This window comes from Pinus tabuliformis, chromosome X (assembly GCF_031772625.1).
Source record: "Pinus tabuliformis cultivar Carrire ecotype Pingquan chromosome X, CPIR1, whole genome shotgun sequence".
In the NCBI taxonomy this organism is placed as follows: domain Eukaryota; kingdom Viridiplantae; phylum Streptophyta; class Pinopsida; order Pinales; family Pinaceae; genus Pinus; species Pinus tabuliformis.
In genome coordinates, this window is record NC_142308.1 from 1,231,025,086 (window position 1) to 1,231,046,409 (window position 21,324).

Consider the following 21,324-nt stretch of genomic DNA (forward strand, 5'->3'; position numbering starts at 1 on the left):
TTCTACACCTTTCTTTAAATAATCCATCTTAGCTTCTACGCCTTTCTTTAAACCATCCATCTTAGATTCTGTTCCTTTTTGTGCAAGTGACACTTGTTGCACTTGGTCTCGTAATTTTGATATATCATGTTGCATTTCTTCCTCTTCTTCATGAGTCATTCTAGAGCTTTCAGGTTGCTTACTAGGTGTTTGCATTTTCTTTCCTCGAGGCATCAATTATTGATAATAATGCTTTATTATGCCCTTTGAATTCCTTCAAACTAATTTTTCAAACCAAGCTTATGCAAAAAAAAAAAAAAAAACTACACACCTTTTTTCACTTTGTAGGAGCTTGTTATTGAATCTGATGTATCTTTGTAATTTCAGAACATCCACTTCTGAAATTGCAATTTGCGGTAGCCCTTTGTGTCCTCTTTCCAATGCCACCAGTCTGATCCAAATTGGATTCTCCAGGGAAGAGTTATGCCAAATCTCCCACAGTGACCTAATTATAGACTAGTTTAGTAGAGTGAACTTGTAGGAGCTGCCACGAGTCACTATTTCGGCCTTTGGCTCTGAAAAATATATACAAGAAACTAAAACCCATCCTCTTTCTGCACCTTCTTACGAAATTTCAATGTGATGCTCAGAGAGAAAGTTATGACGATTTTCCCCAGCTCACCTGTTTGGAATGTAATTCAGGAGTCTGCAAAAAGACCAACTTCCTTAGATCATATCTCTCTGCAAATATAGTACGAAAAGCTATGAAATTCAGACCCAAGGTTCAGTGTGATTTTGTCTCAAATGGGTTTTTTTTAGCTTCTGAAATGTCGCAGAAAAAAGCTATAGCGAAAATGCCATGATGACCTATTTGGAGCAGCAAAACCCTAGAATCCAATGCTCTGATACCAAATGTTATGAAACCAGCTCACAAAAAGATAGAAAAGATAGTTGAATGCCTTAGAATTCAGCCTCTTTGATGGGGCAACCTCCTTTACATTACACAATTGAACAATTCTTGGATGATTCAAATGACAAAACCTCGTTTTTATATATAGGAGTTTAAGGAGTCACAATATAACCCAGCCGACCTAACAATAATAATATAAAGCCACAAAAATAACAATAGAGGGATTCTATGGGGCACAGTAATAACAATATGGGGAAAATAGGGGCACAAAAATATTAATAAGAGATACAACTACAATAGTAATGGGGTAATCACTAGTATTATAGGGACCTAACAAAACTACCTTGCGCACTCAGCTACGAACTCTACCTAGGCCTCTACCCACTCAGATGTAGAGCCTTTCTTCTCCTATCTGACCCAATTCTCTATGCTATCACTTCTAAGACTCCATCTATTATCCACACGGACCTGCTTTAGACTCTCTAAGACACACCTATTTATAGCCTTTTTCATACAATCTCTTTGTTTGCGGACCATGGGTGTGTCTCAAAATCGACTCAAACTTTTCATACACAAGGGGCTAAAACCCCTTTGACTCCTAATTATCTACGTTCTCTGCATCTACAAATCATGGAGACTTTACATTAGTTACAAAAAATACATCGAAACTTGGGTTATCTTAACCCCAAGACTGACCTAGGGAACCCCATACCAACAAGCCCCCAACACAAAGATCGTTACTTGCCCTCGAATCATGTGGTTGGCGATGCGATCTTGCTGCAAAGGTCCCCTAACTCTACCTAGATCATGGTGACTTTGGAAGTGCTCTGAGTTGCTACCTTCTTGACTTCCTTAGCTAAATTTTTTGTAGCTGGTCCTTCTGTGGCTAACCTCATTCTCTGTTATGTCTGTTGCAAGCCTTTAAGCTTGTCCTGGATGGTGGTCATAACTTGATAAGTCTCTTCCAACCATGGTTGTAACCTGGCCTTTAGCAAGGCCTCCTTCTTCCATGCTTCCTCTACCTGCATGAGGAGTTGCTTGCCCTCCTGTAATTTGGCTAGGTTCTGCACTGGTGCTTTGGAGCGCACCGTTGCCCTAACTTCATCATATTGGCACTGCAACTCCCTTACTTCCATATTTAGTGTCTGCAGGTTCAAATCCTCCTGCAGATTAATCACCAACTCCATGTCTTTCTCAAATAATGATGCGTAGTCAGCAATTGTGGAATCCAGAGTAGCCATTCCTTCCTTCATCGTGGCTCTGCGATGCTCCTGAACCTCCGGCGGAGTCGTGGGCTGCAACTTTAATTGCAGCTTGGTGATCTTCATGTTGAGTTTAAATTGAACTCAGTTAACCGAGTTAGCTTTGGCTTCGTGCACACCAGTAGCTAGCTTTCTGATTTTTTATTCTGGTTGTGCATCCTAGGGGATATGAAGCTCAAGAAATGTCCTGCATGCATCTGTGACTACTGACTCCAATCATGAATTGTGCACTTGTAGCATCTCCTTCTCCTTCAAAACCTGCATCTTTTTAGTGAATAACTGTTGATTTTGACTTTGATTTCACTTACATCACTGAGTTCTCGTTGTTCCCTGATGTGAAGCTCTTCCACAACTCCCTGTAGTAATGCATGCAGTGACTCAAGTGATATCACAACAAGGTTTAGACCCATTTTTGTAACCTTGTTAAGGAGGGCACGTTGTTCCTTAGTGTCGGCACAAACTAAATCTTCAGGCAAGGGGACGACTTGCACATCTTGCATCCAGGCCATCTCTGCGACTGTACTTTTACCCCATACCAAACTGCCTTGTGCACCACTTGCCTTCTCGACATCTTCTTGGATCTTGGTTGCTTTGAGATGCAACTCTTGGATATCCTTCTGAACTCCTCCCAATGTTTGCATGTAATGTTGTTCAAACTGTTGTAGTACTTCTGTTGCGGTTTTCCTGAATTTATCACCGATCTCATCAAGATTGGTTTCTATGAGCACCATGGGATCAACCTTTGTTTTCTGAGCTTTTTTCTTTTTCCGTGATCCACCTTGTTGCTCCAATTCACGCCTTTTCAGAATGAAGGGGGTGCACTGCCCTTCCTCACCTCCATCGCCTTGTCCTATAAGATCTTCTATTTCTATTTTTAGCAAAGGTGACTTGTCACCTTTCTGGGACTCATGCTTCTCCTGTTCTACCTTCTCCTTGGCAGCGCGTTCCTTCTCAACATGATCCTTCTCTCCAGCATCCTTCTCTTTCTGTGGAGCCAAGTTCTACACAGCCTGCTTAGCTTCCTCCTTCCTTTTCTTCACAACAGCACTCTCCACACTTGAGCTTGGCCCCGCAGCAAGATTTGAAGGGGCACGCCATTGTATGGGCCATCTTGTTACCACCTCTTATACATACGTTTCGATTACCAAATATGGCAAGTCATGCCACTTCTGCGTTGGATCCTTCTGCTCCTAGATATACACCCTATCGAAGTCATCCTTGAATGTTGCGTAGGCTGATAGCTGCATGTATAAGGTTGAGGACAACCTTGGACACTAGTTAATAGCCATGCAGAGACTTGATTCCATCAGGACCCAAAATATTTTTGTCTCTGTGATCTGCACGAGGTCCTTGGTAGCCCATAAGGAGGTGAATTGTGTTTCCTCTGGTAATCCTTCCTCAAGCGGATGAAACTGGCCATCCTCCAGCAATTCCCATGTGACAAGCACAATAAACAACAATAACCAAGCATAGTGAAACGACTTGGTTTCATCGTGGACCTCTCGGCAGTTCGCGAGGAACTCCTAACAAAGGTATTTGGACCAATTGAACTACACGCCCTTCGCATATTATGCAGCTAGGGACATTACGGTCGTTGGAATATCATCCCCGTGACATTTCCTCATCACATTTCCTGTTAATATCTGTGGGCCAATTGAACTGCGGGGTCTGAGATAGATAAAATTGAATACACACGCGACTTCTTTACGATTTTGTAATCTTTCTTCATTCTTTTTGCAAGGTCCTTCTCCCCCGTCTTTCTGCCAAATTCCTTGGATGGGTTCAAAACTTTGTATGGCATGTGTGTAATCCTATGAATGAGCATATATGTGATGGGTATAGGCCCTCCTAGCCATAGGCACCCATCATGCACCAATGTAAGCAGTTGGCACACATAAATTGTGTTAATGGGGGTGCGGTGGTAATGTGGCACCTAGAGCAAGTCAAGCAACCTTGATTGCTCGACACTATGGACCCATTCCTCTATTTCCAGTGTTGTAACACCTGTATCTTCATAATAGACTCTCTTCATATATTTTTCCATCACTAAGTGTGGGAAATTAGCATGATCTATGAGGTCCCAATCCTCCATCTTCAATAGTGGGATCCGCACGAGCCGAGGACCTTCAAACGAGACCTTCTCAGGTAGTAGGGGTGTGGAGATGGTAAATTTATCAGAGTCTGGGTCCTTTACGATCTTCACCTTTTCCTTCCTCGAAGGGATATACCCAAGTATCTTTGTTATAGGTTCCATGCCACCTTCCGCCTCCAGGTCCACTACGTTCTGCTTATATTTCATTGGTTGCTTATCTTTCATTGGTTGCTTATCTTTCTAATGTTTCCGTGCTGCATAATTCTTCCTAGGGGACTTACACATTGGTACTGGATTTTTCTACTTTTCCTTTGTTGCAAGTTGCTTCAATTTTGCCGTGGTATGTTTTGGTCTTGGTGACTTCGGTGCCATGGACACTGCAGGCGTAGCTTCTACACTAGATACTTATGTTCCTGGAGTGTCAAATATGAATCCTTTCAGACTTAGGGCTTTGGCAGGGTTGGTGGTAGTCATACTCTCCATAAATAACTCACAGGCTTCAAGAGAAATGTATGTGTGTGCTAGGAATTCCTCCCAAAATGCTTGGCTCATAAGCTAAAGACAAAAAATTTAAACAACAATGCTAAGGGCACAAAATATTCTCTATTGGACTAGCACGCGTAATTTATAGGGGGTTTTGAATTCAAATCTAAATTTTCCCCCCAAATTTTGACAATAAATGTTGTTTTGGCGTTAGATATTCAAATATCTTTTCCTTAAATGCCACTAGCCCACTCCTCTTAACTGTCTTTTGGTTGTCAAATCGTGAACAATGACTCCAACGGTCACTTTTATGCTGTGCTGCGCGACACCTCCCCTCATGGCGTAGCTTCATATGTTGCAACTTCACTATTTTCCACACAGCCTTCTGTTATAGACATTTTTGTGCCTTACAACATGAAGCATGAAATGTCCATAATCTAAGGGATCCAAAGTCCCTAAACATGTTGTTCCTACCCCTAGAGGAACAAGGTCAGCAAACCACAACACTGAATAAAAGTTCTCCACCTGAAAACACTCAAAAACAAGGCAATTCTGGATCATGTCAACTGCTCCACTGAGCATCTGCGCTGAATGTCAACTGCTCCACTGTCTACCTGCGCTGAATGTCAACTGCAAAGAAGGCTACCTGCGCTGGGCGAGTTGGGACATGTGGCACAGTCATTCCACAAGGTGTCAATGCCCAGGAAGCTTCCAAAATGACACTTGGATCAGGGAATTCGACTGGTGATGAGTAAGAGGGTCTAGATCTCCAAGTGGAAGCAAGAACCTCCAAGTGGACTCAAGAACTGAAGAATAACTGAAGTGAGAGAGGACACTAGTCAACTTCATGCCAAGCTCAAGGTGACTCATCCTTTCTCCAAAACTCCTATATATAGATCTCTCTCATGAGGTCTAGGGAGGCTGGAATCTTGTGAATGTAAAGAATTGCTGTTGGTTTGAGTTTAGAACTATTGGGTGATTTGCTTTGAAGGAGGTGAAGAGGAGATTTCTTTCTACTGGGAAGGTGATGCTGGATTGGGCCTCTTATGGTTGTATCACTTCCTGAACTTTACTTCTTCCATTAATAAAGCATTTGAGGTTCTTCTATATGCATGTGTCTCAATGATGTATTGTTATACTTGTGTATTTGATTTATTCTAATCCTTGAATCAATTATGAATGTATGCTTCTTGTAGTTTCCCTCTCTTGCCATTTTGCAGGATCTTGGTGTAGCTGGGCCAGTGAAAGAGCAAGGAGCTGAGAGCAAGCAGCAAGGAGAGAAGATTGGATCAACCATTAGCGAAAGACATCGGTTAGTGGACCTCTTTCTCCCCTATTTTACTTTCATAAAGAAGAAATCTTAGATAGCTTTGCTTTGATTGTTGCTGAGGTACTCTCACCCTTAGAGTGGGATAGGGTCATTCCGTATTGGATACTTTTCCCAACAACAAATTGGCGACTCCGCTGGGGAACGTATCTTGTTGTTTGTTTGTGTTTTTGCTATTCATTTCCTAAACACAGGGAGTACCGAATCAAATTGCATTTGGATCTTTCAAATGCAAAGTAGAGGGCAGCTACTCTAGCTCAGTTTCTGGGCATGTTTATGATTTGAAGAGCTGATCCACAAGGACTCTGAATAGCTCTTAGTGATAGCTTTTCATCCCCCTTTTCATCCTTTAGTGTGTACTTGATTGATAGCTTTGATTTGGCCAAAAACTGTTGATTTTTGAGCAATCTGTGACCCAGAACCTAAGAAAAACGAGAGTTTCTCTCTTCATTGCAGGCACTGTGAAGGCAGTCTGCATTTCATCGCAGGTCCCGAAGGGGCTACCTGTGCTGAATGTCAAACTGACAGTGTACTACCTGCGCTGAACCAGTTAGGCCTTGTGCAACTGGGGTTCTCTGCTTTCAGTTGCCCTGTTTTCATCCCTGTTTTTGTAGCCTGTTATCAGTCAATGTACCTATCTAAAACCACCTTTCTTTGCCACTATTCCGCCTCGGTTGTATAAAGAAACTGTATTTGTTCTTTGTGTATTTATTACATCATTTGCAGTTTCCCATAACGAAAGTGAACTAGTCTTGCTGTGGCCTCTTAGATCTAGACCTGTGATAAGTGTCGTTCTGATCTTAAGAGTTAGTTTGTTTGCTGTTCATAGCTGATTGAGCTTTTGCTTTCGTCATATGGTTTGAATTTAAGTATTTCTAGTGTTGAAACAAGTAAATCTTAAGGTGTCTTTTGATTTTGGACAAAAGCTTGTTTGCTTTCACTTGAAATTGAATTCAAAGTTATACAACAACTTTCTTTTTGTAGTACATCAACATTAAGAAAGAGAAAAGAAATACCTGCATTGTGCATGTGCATTTTGACAGCTTGCATGTTGATTTAGGAAAAAGTGCATTAGTGTGTGCTCTATGATCTGTGTGAAAAGATGATGTCTTTCTTTTCCCTCAGTAGTTAAGATTTTCATAAGTTGAAAGATTGAAAAGCTTGCTTATCATCTTAGACTGCATTTAGGAGTTGTACCACACATCTCGTGGTGATCCATAAAGGCAAACTGCTAAACAAGATCAACCTTAAAATAAATTGAATTTACATAACAACGCTTTGAAACATAACGCAAACACATAGAGGTCTAAGCTAGAGACGTGTTCCGGCGTCGTTAAACGTGATATCTTAGCGTTGAGTGGTTGGGTGATTCCTCCACGGTGAAGCGATAAGTATCAATACGGACTTGTGCTCCCACGTACCGTCGCGTATATATTGGGAGACCCCTATAGGAACAAAGCCTTTATCCATAGGAAGCCGTGTCGGCCGCCCTACTGATCGCAATGCAGTGAACACAACATTCACGAAGATCGACCACCCGTACCGTAAAACGTATTCTGTGGTTTTGCGAAAAGTTTGGCACACCCTCTGCCTAGATCTCCAGAGTAGTTTCTTTTGGCCTTTTTCAAACTCTATAACTGAAAAAGTCCATCCGAGCATTTGTCACTTCGGGCTCGTTAAAACATCGAAGGAGACTAGAGTCATCTTTAGCTTTTTCTCGACTCTTAAAAAGTGAAAAAGCAAGTTGTGTCTAAAGCGTCGTTATAAAATTTATTTTAAACGGAACATAATCACCTCCTATTCCTGCGTTGATCTGTAGGTCGAGAACATGGAATGCACCAACCAAGGAATTCCACATGATGGAAATCCTAGTCCTTTCTCCTCTTGGGGAGAAGTTGGTGCGCCCCACATGGCCACATTGTCTTTTCCAGGACTGACAATTGGCCTGCCAATTTGGCTATTCTCAACCAATGTAGTTCAGAACACCATGGTTCCTGAACAGTCGAGTCAACAGTTAGATCAGTCTAGAGCTGCCCACCAGCCTTCTACTTCTTATAACTCTTCCTCCAATCCTTCATCTTCGCAAGGTAGAGCCGGCAAAAGCCAAGCTCCCATGGAGAAGAAGGAGAAGAAGAAGAGAGAGAAGAAGAAGAAGGAGCCTAAGGCGACTGGGGGCAAGCAAAAGATATCTGACAAAAATCCACACACAGCACAGACCGGGCCTAAATTGCCATGTGTCATATGTAGAGGAGACCACTTCCATAGAGATTGTCCCTGTATTCCCCGGATACTAAGGGACTGGTCCCCTCGTTTGCACAGTTCGGGAGCATCAACCTCTGATAGCCATGTTGAATGCTTACCGTCAACCAGCGAAAGTGAAGGTTCAAGACAAAGAGGGGGAGCAAGATCCCCCTGCAGACTGTGTGAAGGCGATCATGCCATCCACCGTTGTCCCTTCTTAGACAAAGTGAAGAGAGTTTTGGAAGATCGTCCGGTTTCACCGTTGAGACTTCCTCCTGGATACAAAAAACTCGTGCCAAGTCCTTCGTTGGTTGAGAATACAGCTGGCCCGCTCAAGTGGTCAGCTGAAGTGTCAGTCGTTGAAAATAAACCTACTGAATCCAGACCGGACGAAAGTCCAAAGGTCGAAACGGCAGTTGACCCGGTTCTGCCTTCGGAGGTTTCATCTTCAAATGACACCGTCAATGAAGATTCATCTTCAAATGACACCCTCACCGAAGAGAATAAGGATGACACCATCCAGATTCTTTTCATCAACACAGACTCTGATGAGCGTCAGGGCAATGCGCCCATTCCTTTATTGCAGGAAGGAACATCGTCAGGGTCATATCCGGCCGTGTATTCGGTCCCACCACCAAGCAACCTGGTTGTGTCCTTTGATTGGAACCAACTAGGCAGACCCCGGTTGCCGGCCAGTATACCATTCAGAATCATAGTCCAAATTTACAGAATGGTAATGGCTGGCACTATCATTGATGAAGGGGCATCTGTGAGTATCCTTTCCTCTGTTGCTTGGAAAGCACTGGGTTCCCCGGCGCTTTTGCCTGAGATAAGAAATCTCTCGGGTTTCGATAAAGGAACCAGTCGACCATTAGGGATCCTCCCCAATGTGCCTGTTACATTAAAAGGGAAGACCGTTTAAATGAACGTGATGGTCGTTCAAGGACCCTTGGATTATAACCTACTCCTTGGACGAGACTATATATATTGCATGGGAGCAATAGTCTCCTCACTCTTTAGAGTAATGTGTTTTCCACACGAAGGAAGAATGGTCAAGCTCGTAGACCAACTTTCATTTCCGGGATCACGCATCGCAAATAGCCACATACCAACCTTGAATGGTCTATTCAATCAAGAAATGTCTCCACCCCCAGTCCTCCTTCCCGATGAGTGCGAGTGATTCAGAAAGATGGGACTGGAACCCAGGGGGCATGCATCCTGGTCTGCTTCGGGCAGAGAAAACTTTGGGTATAAGGTAGAATTTCCGCGGGAGAATATGACTAGTCCGTACCCCGTCCGTGGATGGAAGAGGGGTTGTTCTGGAATAAGATTCTTTTGTCAAGGTTACGTGTTTGACAAAGGTCATTCACCCTTGTCTATTTCGGTAGACATTGCCGAGGAAGTGTTTTGTTGAAAAAATAACAAGACAATCTTTGGGTAACCAGAAAGAGGTAAGCCTCCCTCAATAACACAAATGTTTTGTCTTTGAGTAGTGTTCTTCTCTTGTCGCAGGTAGCTGCTCTCTTGTCGCAAGTAGCTGTTCTCTTGCGATCTTGCAAAAGATCTGTTAAAAGTTGGGTTGACGAGAAGACAAGTATCGCATAAGACCCATTAAAAATAACGAGAAGACAAGTATCGTTAACATTAGACTAGCAAGACGAAAAGTAGCTGTGAACACCCAAAGAAAAGCAGAGGTGGGGGAGAGGAGGGGCAACCTTGAAATTGTATTTTATACCTGGGGGCATGCAAACCTTTTGGAGTGCAAGCTAAGAGCGGTTATTTATCTGTTTTTGGGATTAGCCGTTTCCGAACTTGCATAAAGAAAGGATATGGAGTAAAGCTTAGTGAAGATGAAACTCCTTAAAAAATAGAGATCTCACAGGGGACATTCCTTATCTTATGACTGGTATTTTCAAGCAGTTTTAGCACATAGTTCATGCTCGTTAAAAAATAAACATAAGATCGAGAAGTTTTACCGCGGAATTTATGCTCGTTAAAAAATAGAAAAGCGAGATCCGAGCAGTTTTAGCACATAGTTCATGCTCGTTAAAAAATAAACGCAAGATCCGAGCAGTTTTAACGCGGTCTTCATGCTCGTTAAAAAATAAATAAAAGCAGTGAGCAATGTTTCCTCCAGAGTTTAAGCTCATTTTTAAATAAAAAATGAACCTATCCCGGTAAATAACCACTGTGATCGTAAATTTATCAGCCATAAAAAGCCTTGGTCGTGTTTGCACCTGCCACCTCCACTTTCATTTGGCCGATCGTTCACCTCCATATGATTGTTTACCCATTTTGAGGAACAGCTGCGAAGAGTGATTTCACCTAGCCATCCTTGTGACACTGCCGTGATTGGAAAATTCCAACCTGTACCTGGAATCAGTTGCTATCCCTGTTTATCACTCGTTCCTCAAAAGACGAGTCTTCTTTAAGCTCTTTTCATCTGACTCGTAAAATATGAAAAGATTGCCGAGTTTTGGCCTTCCAGCTCATTAAAAGGACCGGAAGAGCTATCCCTCCTCTAGATTTTAATCTTTTTGGACCTGAGGGATTATTGCACAAAAAGGTCGAGCGCTTGTTTTATTCGGCTCGTTAAAGTTATCGAAAACTCATCCCTTTTGTATTGTTTTATACTTTTTCGGACTTAAGGGATTAGATGACGAAAAAGGAATTTTGGAGTTGACTTTATGTACCTTTTCAGACTCTCTAAAAATGAAAAGGACCGAGTTTTCCTTGTCGTTAGACTCGTTAAAATGATTAAATAGCGACAAACTTGTCTTTAGACGAGAACGAGTTTCCCTATCGCTAAGCTCGTTAAAACATAGCGATGGGCTTGCCCGAAGGGCAGGTTATAGAACAAGCATATGTTATCCTCCTCAAGCTTGACAAAAATAAAGAGGTACTGGTCAGAAATGACTGGGGAAAAATTGGGAGAACCTCAAAGCTTTAATGGTAGCAAGTCGCTCTTGAACATGACACTTTTCCTCCGTACCACATCGGGTTGGGTTGTTTCATTCACCGGTCTCATCACCATGGTCTCGCCAAACCATCCACATTTGGGGTAATGCTACCGATCCATCACATCAGTGTCGTTATATGTTCAAGAGATGTCGTTCAGAAAGAGTCAACCGTGTCCCATCCACTACCATACATCATCTTTCATCCTTTCATGTCCGCCACCCTGAATCATATTTCACAGATTGTTTTCACCTCCATTAAAATCATTAGCTCCGTTCCGTGTCACTGATGTGGGATTCATTAAGGCCCTCCTTTGACGGATCGCTTCTTGTCGACTTCAGCTCATTATCCAAGAAGTCGATCTAGGAACAACCCCCTCAGTACTTTGAAGCTTGCATGCCTCAATGGCAAGTTTCTCACTTCCGGCGACAGGTATACATCAATGACCTTCGACCAGAAGATTTTGCGTGGTGTTCGACGCCAAGTCCTATATTCACACCACGTGAATTGTACTGCAGTACCTTGAGGGTCATTATCATTATCGGTGATTCCTCTCGCGCTTGTTAACGGTTTACATCATTGACCGGTAATCAAGCGATGTCTTTCCATGTTCGACTTCAGCGCAATTCTCACATGGATCGACTTGTACTTAGAGTGAAGATCGAACGAGTTTGAAGACCCCGGATCTAGTTTCATCCATCCGGGCTGCGATATATATTCAGGAAATATAAAGACATTTGACATGTACATCATGTGCAGCAGATGATCATCCTACTCAAAGGATGATAATTTTAGCAGAGAATTATCAGTCTACCATCAGACGATTGTCTGTTCTATGTACAGAAAAATGTAGTTAGAAGGCTGAGCATGGGAATGCCCGCCTCAGCTAGATCATGAAAGCAGTATGAAAAATAATGTATTGTATTGTATCTTATTACAGGTCACCTCTCAGCGATTGAATGAACTTCGGATCCTCCTGATAAAGCATTTCACCCGATAAACGACCTCATACTTTAGGGGGCAACTGTTATAGACATTTTTGTGCCTTACAGCATGAAGCATGAAATGTCCATAATCTAAGGGATCCAAAGTCCCTAAACATGTTGTTCCTACCCCTAGAGGAACAAGGTCAGCAAACCACAGCACTGAATAAAAGTTCTCCACCTGAAAACACTAAAAAACAAGGCAATTCTGGATCATGTCAACTGCTCCACTGAGCATCTGCGCTGAATGTCAACTGCTCCACTGTCTACCGGTGCTGAATGTCAACTGCAAAGAAGGTTACCTGCGCTGGGCGAGTTGGGACATGTGGCACAGTCATTCCACAAGGTGTCAATGCCCAGGAAGCTTCCAAAATGACACTTGGATCAGGGAATTCGACTGGTGATGAGTAAGAGGGTCTAGATCTCCAAGTGGAAGCAAGAACCTCCAAGTGGACTCAAGAACTGAAGAATAACTGAAGTGAGAGAGGACACTAGTCAGCTTCATGCCAAGCTCAAGGTGACTCATCCTTTCTCCAAAACTCCTATATATAGATCTCTCTCATGAGGTCTAGGGAGGCTGGAATCTTGTGAATGTAAAGAATTGCTGTTGGTTTGAGTTTAGAACTATTGGGTGATTTGCTTTGAAGGAGGTGAAGAGGAGATTTCTTTCTACTGGGAAGGTGATGCTGGATTGGGCCTCTTATGGTTGTATCACTTCCTGAACTTTACTTCTTCCATTAATAAAGCATTTGAGGTTCTTCTATATGCATGTGTCTCAATGATGTATTGTTATACTTGTGTATTTGATTTATTCTAATCCTTGAATCAATTATGAATGTATGCTTCTTGTAGTTTCCCTCTCTTGCCATTTTGCAGGATCTTGGTGTAGCTGGGCCAGTGAAAGAGCAAGGAGCTGAGAGCAAGCAGCAAGGAGAGAGATTGGATCAACCATTAGCGAAAGACATCGGTTAGTGGACCTCTTTCTCCCCTATTTTACTTTCATAAAGAAGAAATCTTAGATAGATTTGCTTTGATTGTTGCTGAGGTACTATCACCCTTAGAGTGGGATAGGGTCATTCCATATTGGATACTTTTCCCAACAACACCTTCCTACTGCATAGTCCTCCAACCATGGAACTGTAGTTTATAGTATCGCGCCCCCTTGCAACTGCTTGGAGCACTAAGACTATCTTGTCGCAATATAGTCATTGCGTAGGATCCCCTGTATACAACTTCAGTCTGCTTCCATTCACTCCTCTAGGGAAGGCTTCCCTATTCAGCTTCGCGAGCTAAACTGTGCCTCCATATGTAATTTCCTTGATAATATATGGCCCTAGCCAATGCATCTGGAATTTACCCAGAAATTTAGTGAACTTACTATCATATAACAAGACAAGATCATTTACCTTGAATGTGCAAATTTTGATGTGGCAATTGTGCCATGCTTTTTCACGTTCCTTTTGTACTTGCTGATGGAATCCTGGCAAGATTCGGTCCTCTTCAAGATCCATCAGCTGCACGAGCTGTTCTTGAAGGCTTCATGATCATCCATACCTATGAGAGATGCTATGCACAGACTAGGCACAATATACTCCATCGGCATGACAACTTCTACACCATAGACCAATCTGAACAACTTTTTTCCTATCAGCTTCTCGCAAGTAGTCCGATAAACCCATAGTACCTCAGGCACACACACATCCCAGTCATTTCAATGCGCGTTGCAAATCTTTGTTAGCGTGTTCTCCAAAATTTTGTTAAAGGTTTCAATAGTTCCATTGTCCTGTGGGTGATACAATGTACTCTTCTGATGGTAGACCTGAAATTCTTCTGTCAATGTGCTGAACATTTTGTTCAGAAAGTACGTACCTCTATCAATCATCATCACTTTCTGGCAGCCAAATCTGGTTAATACATACTCAAACAAAAACTTTTCTATTGTAGCCCATGTATAATCCTTAAACAATTGTGCTTTTTCCCATCTAGATAGATATTCCGTTGCGGTGATGATATAGCGCGCACCAGTTTTCATCCCTGGGGGCTGAATTGGCCCAATAAAATCAATCACCCATTTTTCAAATGGCTGGAAAGATACTTGAAGTTGTAATGGAAATTCATCCCTTCACGATGGTTTGCCTGTTCTCTGACATGCATCGCATGCCTTACAATATGCCTTGGAATCCTTGTGCAACATTGGCCACCATATACCTGTGCGCAAAATCTTCTGTGTAGTCGCATTTCCTACATAATGACCTCTAGTAGCTCCCCCATGAGCTTCAACAAGAATTCTATCCCTCTCAAATTCTGGCACATATCTTTGCAATATTTCATCAGCACCCATCTTATATAAATGTCCCGCAATAACTGAAAAATCTACTGCGCACACTACTAATTCATTCTTTTGCGAACTTGTATACCCTTTTGGTGCCATTCTTGTAGTGAAGAAATGAATGATATCTTCAAAATGGTTATCTGCTATGTGCACCGCAAAGAGCTGCGCATCCGGCAACCCTTCCTCTAGATTATTGAGATACTTTCCTATTTTGATCTATGACAGATGGTCAGGTCCCACATTTAAACTCCTTGGTTTTACAATTACTTCAAAGTCATACTCTTGGAATAGAAGCAACCATCTTCAGATCTCCCCCCCCAACACAGGCTTACTTACCAGGTATTTCAAGGTAGAATGATCTATGCACATTTTAAAATTCCCTCCTAATAGATAGTGCATGGAATTCTACATCGTGTACACCATGGCCAACCCTTTGCGCTCATTCGTTGAGTAATTCTTCTCAGCCTTCAATAATTTCCTACTCGCGAAGGCTATAGGATGGTCCATTTCTCCTTCAATGGCTTGTGTTAACACTACACCCAACACAATACAAGAGGCATCCACATGTACGTGAAATTCCTTTTTCCAATTCGGGAATACCAATATTGGTGCAGTGACCATCTTTTCTTTCAATACATCTAAGTTGCGCTGACGTTCTTCATCCCAACAGAATGTTGCATCCTTCTTGAATAGATTCTCCATAAGCACGGTAATTTGAGCATATGCTTTGATATTTTTTCTGTAATATCCCATATGTCCCAGCCTTGCGTGCAACTGCTTAACGGTCCTTAGGGCCTCCAAATTCACAATTATTGCAATATTTGTAGGGTCGGCCATTAGCCCTTGCTTACACACCATGTGACCCAACAAGATTCCAAAGGGAACATAGAAGATGCATTTCTTCAAGTTCAGTGCGATCTGGTATCTGCAACATGTATCCAACATCAAGCATAGGCTTTGTTGACACCTAATGATATGGATTTTGTGAACAATTGTAAATAGTGTAAATAAATAATAAGAGAAAATGGAGAGTCATCGGGAGATGAAACTCAACAGCCACTCCCTCATGTATATAACTATGAACAACCCAAATGAATATATATAATCTCATTTGAGTAGTTACCTCCTGACCTGACATGGTATCAGAGCCAGCTCCATTTTTGGTATTGTAGTTTGCCATTGTAACTCTCTTCTTCCATTTTTCAGAAATTTGTCATGTAATCTGCCATATTCTTCAGTTCTTTGCCCTCTACGTGATAACTAGTGTAATGCTTGGTGTAAAGCTTGGTGTACCTCCCCTTGCAGCTCCCATACATTGAAGCGCATTGTTTTATGAGGCCTCCAGCAGTCCTGGTGCGCTATATGATCCATAGAGGCATTCATGCAGCATTTTGAATTCGACTCAGTGTATACACTACTATCTCTAGCCTTCGCCAACAGATTTCTAATGCTAAATTCCAATAGCTTCTCCATGTACGCTGCTCATTCCATGCTTCCTTGTATTTGTTGCTTCATTGTCTTTTGGCTGGTTTTTTTTGGACACCTTTGCTACTTCATCTAGTGTCATATCCATATTTTTCTCAGTTAATGCAATTGTCTCAATAGTAATCACTGGCATGCTCACCATTATATTCCATAGATGTTATTAGAACCTAATCAAATATCGATACAAAACTTGATAGAGGTAGTTTTTTCTTCTCTTCCTCCCACACTGTCGCTGCTCCCTCCAATAAGTTGCTCCCTCCAGTAAGTTTCTCCCTCCAGTATGCTGCTCCCTCCATACTGCATTTTTTACCAAAACTGCATTCTTGACCAAAATTGCATTTTTCTTTTTCAGAATATTGCTATTACAGTGCAGTTTTTTTTCTTTAACACCAGGAGTGAAAATATTTTATATATTAGTAGCAGAAGTATATTTTTTTTTACAGTGCAGAGTTTTTAAAAAAAATGCATTCATTGATATTTATTGTGGGAGTGGTTCCCACCACTAAGGAGAACTATCCAGAATGCTCACGGAAAATCAAACACACTATCATTTTTAATGATATATGGAAAGGAGTGTGTGTTGGAGATGAAGACAAAGAACCAAAATAGCCTACCTCAAACAAGGAATTTGCCATTTGGGAAAATAAGAACAGCAAGGCTTATGCCTTGATTTCAACATCTAATAAATGAAGAGGTGAGTCACCATATTTCTCCATTTTCAAATGCTTTTGAAGCCTTACAAAAACTGAGGAACTCTATAACTCACACTCTGCACTTGAAGTTTTTCAACTCATGATTAAATTGTTTAGCCTTGAATTACAAAATGATGATCCTCTTGCTCTTGCATCAGAAGTAAAATATATTATGCATGATATCAAAGTCACTAATGTTGAATTGGACATTCCTCTGATAGATTTTGTCAAGGCACTTTATCCCACTTACTCAAATTATCTTGAGTCATTGCAAGCAATGGAAACCTCAAAGAAATTACCTTTGACTCCCTTGTGAAAAAATTTGCTGAAAGAGAGAAAGATTTTGGGAAGAAGACAACTCCTTAGTCTTCTGAAGAGACTGTGTGTCTTGCACATAGAGAGAAGAATATTTCTCAAGATTCTTCCAGAGGAAGAGGTGGTGGAAGAGGAAGAGGAAGAAGAAATTTAAGAGGAAGGGGGGCAGACAATCTTAAGGATAAAAGTTAGATTTGCATTGCATACATTGCAAAAGATATGGATCACAAGATGCATCAACATGCAAGTTGCCTTGGGACATAATTGAGCAGGAAAGAAAATAACCCAAAGGTAAAACTAATGACAAAGAGAAAGGTAAAGCACCTGAATCTGCTCATTATGTTGTGGCACACTGTAATATTGGAGTAAATGAAGACTTATTTAATGCTTCACTTGCTTCTTTAAAAAATGATTGGTTGCTTGATTTAGAGCAACTTGCCACATGACCTTTAGAAGATATTTTTTTTGAAGAATTCACTGACAATGTTGATGGAGCAGTATACTTTGTAAACAAATCAAAACTCAAGCCATCAGGGCTTGGCACAATCAGGCTAAATTTCCTGGTCTTCGAGACTTTCTTTTGCATCATGTTTTATATCTCCCACAACTAAGGAGAAACTTGCTATCCTTGGTCCACATCCACGAGAAAGGACACTCCATTCATATGTTTGATGGCAAGATTGAGGTGAGAAAAGCACCAGATCACTCACTTGTCATGACGGGGATAGAAGAAGGAAGGCTTCTCAAGCTGCAAGGTACCTCTGCTCATGCACATAATTTCTCATACAATTCTCATTATGAAGAAGGTACATTTCCATCAAGTTTATTATGGCATGATATATTTGGACACTTGAACTATGATAGCCTTTGTTTGTTGAAGAAAAATGGTGTTACTAGTTTGCCTACAATTCCTAGGAAACTTAAGCAATTCGATGCTTGCATTCTAGGAAATCATAGCAAACAGTCTTTTCATGATTCACATTCCAGAGCACATAGAAAACTTGAATTCATTCATTCAAATTTATGTGGTCCAATGCCTATTCCTTCTGCAAATGGAAATAAATATATGATGACATTTATTGATGACTACACCAGAATGTGTTGGGTTTATTTATTGAAGAACAAATATGATGCTTTTCAAACATTCATGAACTTTCATACATGGATAGAAAATGATGCACAATCTCAGATTGGCTCTTTTTGCACTATTAATGGAAAATAATACACTTCAAATGAATTTGAAAACTATCTTTGCCAACATGGGATCAAACATCAAACAAATGTGCCTTATAATCCCCAATAGAACGGAGTAGCTGAAAGAATGAATAGGACAATCTTAAATATGATGCGCTCCATGATGTTTTTCAAGAATGTAAAATTGATGTTTCGGGCTGATGAAGTTCTATGTGTTGTATATGTAAAGAATAGATGTCCATCGAATGCTATTAGAAACAAGAGTCCTTATGAAATGTGGTATGGGCACATTCCTTCAGTAAATCATCTCAGGGTTTTTGGTTCCACATGTTATGCCTTAATACCAAAGGTACATAAAAAAAAACTTGGTGCAAGGAGTTGTAAGTGTATCTTCCTAGGCTATTCAAACACCTCCAAAGCATATTGTCTCTATGACGAAGTCAATAAAAAGTTTGTTGTATCTAGAGATGTAATATTTCTTGAATCATCCAAAGCTGAAAATGTTGTTGAGAGAAAACTTGATTTCTTGGATAGATTCACAAATGCAAAATCATTTCAAGAATTTGATAATCATATTCCACATCTTGAAGGGGGGATTCCTATATTAGATCAACCCGTGGAATCTTCTTCTGAAGTGCCCTCTCCCCCCCATGAAACTCCAACAACGGATGATACTTTGAGTGATGTGATTGACAGAATTGGGAGACTCAATCTTGATTCAGTTCCAACTCAATCAACTGAGTAGCCAGGACCATCTTAGAAAGGTCCCCCAAAGTGGCTGACAAAGACACTTGAAAGTGTTCATCCTGATGAGGTTGGAAAGACAAGAACTAGAAATTCAACCCCAAAAAATGGAGATGATGTAGATGACTCTGATTCACCTGTTGATATGGATGTTTCTTATGATTGTGAATTGAATTTGTTTACAGATTTTGAACCAACTTCCTTCAAAGAAGCTGATTCTCATGATGAATGGAAAGAAGCGATGAAAAAGGAGTATGATGCGTTGATAAAGAATGGCACTTGGAAGCTAGTTAATCCTCCATTGGGAACCAAACCAATTGGCTACAAGTGGGTCTACAAGAACAAGTATAAAGCTGATGGCTCACTTGACAAGCATAAAGCCAAGCTTGTGGCAAAAGGTTTTGCATAGAAGGAAGGGGTGAATTATGAGGAGACCTTTTCCCCCACAACAAAATGTGCTACCATCTAGACACTCTTTGCCCTAGCATCTCAGAATGGTTGGAAAGTCCATCAAATGGAAGTAAAAATACTTTCTTGAATGGAGATCCAAAAGAGAATGTTTTTATGTCCCAACCTGAAGGATTTGTTGTGAAAGGACATGAAAATAAAGTATGCAAAATTTTGAAATCCTTGTATGGCCTCAAACAAGCACCGTGAGCCTGGTATGAAAAACTAACTGAGCATCTTCTAAAACTCAATTTCAAACATTATGATTGTTTAGTCAATTTAGTGTCCTAAATTGCTTGCATAAATTATCAACCGAGGTTTGTAAACTAATGAAGTTTGGTGCACTATATGTGCTTAGTTAACCTTTCTCTTACTTTGTTGTTTTGTATTTTATGTTTGTTTAGGGGGTTTCTGTTCTCTGATGTCTAAGAATGTACAACCTGAAACTATGAGAAAATTTAAGTGGATCTAATGAGTTTTAAAGGAAAGAAAATGTTCCTAAGTTAATCTAATTTCCTAAAAATGAACCAAGAATTGTTGGCTAGTTAGAACCTAGTAAGAAAACAGAGCATCTATCTTATCTTATCATCAGTCCTAATCCATGGATCGAATTCTTAAAAATAAGAGTGATATTGATGCAAAAGGTAACTCAATAATTGCATTCATTAAACATTCAACCTTTCAATTTTGGAATATGATTAAATCAATCTCCTTGAAATGATTTTTTGGAATATCAATGATGCAACTAAGGATTTGAAAGCAAAAAGGTAAGAGCATGTAAAACTAACAATGCACTGAGTAATTCAATCACTGTATGAATTAGGCATTTAACCATTTAGTTTAGGATCATCATCATCTTGAAATGGATTTTGAAAACATCCATTAACACAGTTAATTAACAATTCTGTTCTAAGAGAATGAATGACAAAACAGTAAGAAAACTAAGAAATTATGTATTCTTATTACTTCAATCTTCATTCAGTTTGTAAACAAAGTCATTTTTCTCCATGAAATATCTTAGAAGAACAAGGTTGCATAGTTGTGATTTTATCCTTACACTATTGGTTAAAAACTGAAATGAAATATCATTTTAAATTAGAAAATAGATTTGCTGAAAACAGACTAATAGAAATTAAACTGAAAACAACAAATGAAAAACCTCCTTCAATGTAGGGGCCCTCTGCAACTGATGTGGCTAGAATGCTAGCTAGTTAAGGATGCACTTTAAATGATCATTGACAATACGAAGTTTGTATTATGAACAAAACAAAGTTTGAATACAGAGTATCAACAAAAAGCCCGAACTTAACGTAATTCATTCTAACTTCTAACTACTTCTTGGTTCCATGCAACTGATATTTATAGGAAAATAACATAACTATTTTATGACATAAACTTGATACATGTGGCTAATTCGAATTAAATCTAACATGAATGTTTAAGAGAAAAACTTGTTACATGTGGCTTAATTCGAATTGTAATAGGACTGTTTAAACTTCTGATCAGCTACAGGTGGTCAATTCAAATTAAATCTTCAACAAAATTGTTAGACTCTTGATTAGGTACAAAAGAGAAAATCAAGAGTCCTACTGCTTCTAGATAACATATTTTGACTGCATCTTTGACCATGACCTTAGGCTTGCTTTTCCGTCGATCTGGTCCGAGTGAATAGGATAGAATCCATGTGGATATAATTCTAGAAATTCCCATGTCACCCAGTTCTTCATTTGACACCTAGAACCTGCCAAACCATGAGAGTAGCTACAAAATCCACAGTTAGCTGTAGAATAGGCTGCATTCTGTAGCTAATTCACAAAAATCTATTAAAATAGAAAGAACATGAAAATATAATATGGTGATCATTTTAATGCTTTCCCTAA

General features: G+C 40.4%; 1 pseudogene; it reads right to left on the reverse strand.

The window, feature by feature from the left end:
- The window catches only part of LOC149144391 (oligopeptide transporter 3-like), a 143,800-nt pseudogene extending 128,396 nt beyond the window's left edge, over positions 1 to 15,404 (reverse strand).
- Positions 15,405 to 21,324: the final 5,920 nt, after the last annotated feature.